The sequence below is a fragment of the Eulemur rufifrons genome, chromosome 5 (assembly GCF_041146395.1).
Source record: "Eulemur rufifrons isolate Redbay chromosome 5, OSU_ERuf_1, whole genome shotgun sequence".
NCBI lineage: Eukaryota > Metazoa > Chordata > Mammalia > Primates > Lemuridae > Eulemur > Eulemur rufifrons.
In genome coordinates, this window is record NC_090987.1 from 13,117,253 (window position 1) to 13,122,626 (window position 5,374).

The 5,374-nt window shown below is 38.9% G+C and overlaps 1 pseudogene; it reads right to left on the reverse strand.

The window, feature by feature from the left end:
• Positions 1-3,641: 3,641 nt before the first annotated feature.
• LOC138383259 (transmembrane protein 208 pseudogene) lies at positions 3,642-4,163 on the reverse strand (annotated as a pseudogene).
• Positions 4,164-5,374: the final 1,211 nt, after the last annotated feature.

Below are 5,374 nucleotides of genomic sequence, written 5' to 3' on the forward strand. Positions count from 1 at the left end.
ACAGAAGTGAGGGGAGAACCTGAATCTTTGAGAAGTTTTGTGGTTGCTCTTCTTTGTAGAATAGTTATGACGGTAATGGAAACCACCGTTGAGATGGGCTCTATGATTTCAAGGGGGATAATGTTACCCTAGAGTAACAGAAGACAAGTGGCTGTATTTAACCTCCAAAGTCAAGGTGGGCACATCTACTGCAAAGGGAAGCAGGGATGTTCTGATAATAAGAATTCCTTGACCTTCAAAGATCTTTAGTGGTGAGTAATTGATCATGGTGTCCACAGGAAGAAAATAGACTAGAGTGCTGCTTGGTTTATGTAACAGGAAAAATTCTAGGTCTGATAGCCCAAAACCTGACTTGAGTCTCCACAGTGGAGAGTCATGACCATTCACTGAATTTCCAGACATAAATTAACAGACCTATAATCCTTTAATTGAAAGGAACTTGGATCTCCTTGAGGAAGTACATATGTACAAATGTACTTAAATTACATATTATAAATGTACAAATTCTTGATGTACATATTGTAAATTTTCCTCAAAGTTTTTCCCAAAGAAACTTGAGACCATTTATTAGATGAACAGCGCATTGGGGAAAGGAAAATATCTAGACCCTTTAAGAAGTAATAGACTCTGGCTCTGAATAAATTCTTAGGGACACAAAATGCCACTGTGTCCCACAAATAAAAGTGGAGGCCTTTGGTAGCCAGGTGATAGATGGGATCTTGGCTTAAGTTCAACTTACAGTGGGCCCAGTTAGTCCACAGACCACCCTGTGGTTATTTCCCCAGATGTTGAATGTAAAATTAGACCAGACATGCTGGGAAACCAGGAGCATCTGGTGGGAGAGCCCACTTTGGCTCTCTGACATATGGAATGAGGGCCAATATGTTAGGCAAGACTAATTGGGAGCCCTTGGAACTTCCCTTCCTGACAAAGGTAGTAAACCAGAAATACCGCTGGGAAAATTACAAAATTATGTCATCAAAGACTTAAAAGATGCAGGGGTAATGATACCCATCACATCCCCCATTTAATTCACTGATTTGGCTTGTGTAGACATTGAATAGATCTTGAAAAATGTGGACTATTGTAAACTTGATCAGGTGGCTGCCTGATCAAATTGTACCTGCTGCCCCAGATATAATACCTTTACTTGAGAAAATTAACACATGTGGTATGCAGCTATTGCCTTAGATAAACTCTTTTTCTCTATGTCCTTTTGTGAAGACCACCAGAAGCAATTTGCTTTTACCCAGCAGGGCCAAAAGTACACCCTCAGAGCCTTGGCCCAGGGCTCTGTCAGTTCTGCTGCCCTCTGCCCTAATATAGTCCACAGACAGCTGACCATCTGAACAGTCCACAAAGCATCACAGCCATACACCACACTGACATTATTTTGATTGACTCTGATGAGCAGGAAGTCGACTTACTTTGGATGCCCTAGTAAAACATATGCAAACTAAAGGGTAGGAAATAGACCCCACAAAAGACAAGGGTCCACCACTTCATTGATGATTTGGGGAGTTCAGTGGTTTGAACTATGTCAAGCTAGTCCCTTCAGTGTGAAAGATAAGTTGCTGTACCTTGCATCATCTACCATGAAAAAGAGGCAGAATGCTTGATTACTCCTTTTGGGTTTCTGAAGCAGCATCTACCACATTTGAGTGTGCTGCTCTGACCGATCTACAGAGTTTCCTGTAATGATGCCTGTTTTGAGTGGAGAATGAAAAAATTAAGGCATTGCAGCATGTTCTGGCTGCAGTGCAAGCTTCCCCACCACTTGAGTCTTATGACCCTGCAAGTCTGATGATGCCAGAAGTGTCTATGGCAAATAGGGATAACATATGGATCACAAGGGATGCTCCAAGAGAATGACAGTTCAGACCTGAAGGATTTAGGAGCACATCTATTCCTTTTCTGCAGCTAACGATTCTCAATAGCAGGGTTTTGCCTTGCTATTGGCTTGTATACAAACTGAACACTTTACCATTGTTAAGCCTGAGCTTCCTATAATGAATTACATATTGTCTGATACATCTAGTCTTAAGGTTGGACATGTGCAACAGCAAACTGTCATCTAGTAGGAATGGCTTATATGAGGGACCAAGCACAGGCAGGTGTGCAAAGTGCAAGTTCCATGAGGCAGCACCTCATATTCCTTCAACACTTACTTCTATTGTATTTCCTCCTCTCCCTCAACCGGTGCCTGTTACCTCCTGAGAAGCTCCAGGAGCTCCTGAATTGACCAAAGGAAAAAAACCTCAAACCTGGTTTATAGATGGGTTTGCATGATATGCTGGTACCATCCAACAGTGGACAGCTTAGGCACTGCAGGCTCACTCAGGGGCAACTGCAAAGGATAGTAGTAGGGAAAATCCTCCCAGAGGAAAGACTGCTTGCAGCAGTACATTTGGTTGCCCTGTAGATCTGGAATGAGAGATGGCCAGACATATACTAACACATGGGAAGTTGATAATAGTTTGGCTGAACATCCAGACTTTCTGTTTCTGAATTATTTCTCTTAGGATAATGGCCTCCAGTTCCATCTATCTATGTTGCTGCAAAAGACACAATTTCATTCTTTTTATGGCTGAGTAGTAGTCCATGGTACATATACACCACATTTTCTTTATGCAATCATCTGTTGATGAACACTTAGGTTGATTCCATGACTTAGCTATCGTAAATAGTGCTGCGATACACATATAAGTGCAGGTGATTTTTTTATGTAATGATTTCTTTTCCTTTGAGTAGATACCCAGTAGTGGGATTTCTGGATGGAATGGTAGCTCTACTTTTAGTTCTTTGAGGAATCTCCACACTGTTTTTCATAGAGGTTGTGCTAATTTACATTCCCACCAACAGTGTATAAGCATTCCCTTTTCTCTGCATTCTGGCCAACATCTGTTGCCCCTTGACTTTTTAATAATTGCCATTCTGACTGGTGTAAGATGGTATCTCATTGTGATTTTAATTTGCATTTTTCTGATGATTAGTGATGTTGGGCATTTTTCACGTATTTGTTGACCACTTGTATGTCTTCTTTTGAAAAATGTTAGGATTGTTTTGGCTATTCAGGCTTTTTTTCTGTTCCATATGAATTTTAGGATTTTCTTCCAATTCTGAGAAAAATTATACTGATAATTTGATAGGAATTGTATTGAATATGTGATTACCTTGGGCAGTATGGTCATTTTAATGATGTTGATTCTTTCAAACCATGAGCATGGGATGTTTTTCCATTTGTTTGTGTCATCTACAATTTCTTTCATCCGTGTTTTGTAGTTCTTCTTGTAGAGATCTTACACCTCCTTGGCTAAATGTATTCCTAGGTACTTTATTATTATTATTATTTTGTAGCTATTACAAATGGGATTGAGTTCTTGATTTGGTTCTCAACTTGTTCATTATTGGTGGTGATTAATTTTTAAAATGATTTTTTTTCACGCTCTAAGGCATTTATTTGAAAACTGTATAGGATATATCCTGAAGTATAGCCTATATACCTCAGACTGCTTTTGACCTCTGGACTAGGCCCTCATTGCTCCAGGCATGGGGGCTGTGCAGCCTGATAGAGCTACCCAGGGCCCAGCAGCCTGTGACCACCATGTCAATGGCTATAACCGCTTCATCTGTTGCCACTCCTATCGGCACTGACGTTTCTCATTGTGCTCTGGTACTGGGGCGCTACTGTCTGCTGTGAACCAGGGGCCCAGCACATTCACCCACAAGAGGTAAAGGGCCCGGCCTGGAGCCAGAAGCCAGAAGGACCAGATGTAGGGGGAGAAGCAGCTGAGCACCTGCACCATGGCTGTCAGTAGGATCACATCCTTTAGGTGCTCTGCCATGCCCTGCTCCATGTTGAGGGCCCTGCCACCATCCATCAAGGTCCCATCCTCAGAGAAGGTTGCCTGTGCCATTGACCTCATACAATGGTAGGTGGCCCCATATACTGCCAGACTAAAGCCCAGGGCTATCCAGGCCAAAAATGAGGCAGAGGAGTAAAAGAGGACCAGGGTCACAAGGCAGTAAATGGGATTGGCCCCCAGTATGATCCGCAGGTAGAACTTCACGGTCTCTCTGTTCTCTTCAAATATCTGCTTCTTCCCTCTTGTGCCCACTTTGCCCTTGGGCGCCATGGCGCAACACAAATACTCAGCGGGGAAAACAAGCTAAAATGATTTTTTGTTGTTTACTTAGGTTTTCTATTTATCTTTAAGTCAATTTGGGTAATTTGTATATTTCTAGGATACTATAATTCGTCTATATATATTCAATTTTTTGCATAGAATTATCCATGGTATTTACTAATGATTTTTTAAAAATCTCTACTGTGTTTTTATTCCTTAAATTGTTTAGTTTTATCTCAGTCTTGTATTTTATTATTTTGTTCAATCTTGCCAGAGATTTTGTTTTATTTGTCTCTTTAAAGAGCCACTTTTGATTTTTGTTGACCTTCTCTATTGTTTCTTTGTTTTCTGTTTTATTAATTTTTTCTCTTGATTTTATTATTAAGTTTCTTCTATGTTCTTTGAGTTTTCTCTGCTGTCTTTTCCTAGATTCTCAAATTTAACAATTCATTTGTTTTTCATCATCTTTATTTTCTTAATGTAAGTATAAGGCTATAAATTCACCTCTAAATTTCACCAGTATATATTACAAGTTGCAATTCACAATATGTGGTTCCGTTACTGACATCAGTTCTAATTATCTTGTCATTCTCATCATGGAGTAATCTTTAACTCATAAGTTCTTTAGGAGTGCATGCTTCGTTTCCGAATATGTTGACATTTTTACTTGATTTTTCAGTTAATTGCTTTTAATAATAGTAACTTAATAATAGAAACTTGTTAGAAAATTGTGTCCTGATTTGTGATCCTTTTCTTAATGTTCCAGGTGTTCTTTAAAAGAGTACATATTATCTATTTTTGTTGGATACAGACCTCTATATCTCTCGTGTCAAATTTTTTATCATGTTGAACAAATCTTCCATAGATTTTCTAATGATTGTTGACTTGATCTGGCAATTTCTGATAGAGATGTGTTAAAATCTTCCATTATGGTTTTCTTAACTTTTAATTCTTTTAGTTTTTACTTGATGTGTTTCAGAGTTGTGTGTTAGGTGCATATAAGGTTATCCTAGTGGTGTGCATTGTTTTGTAGCATGATGCAGTGTCTTTCTTTATTCCTAGTAACTTTTTTGATTAAATTCTATTTTATTATTAATATTATAAAAGCTTCCTTTGATTAATATATGCCTTGACTATCATTTCCCAAACTTTTTAACCATTCACTGGTAACTTTGTTTTAGAAATTTTCTAGATTTGGTTTGTTATTGTTGTTCATCTATTTTAATCCAATTTGATGGCCTCTGTCC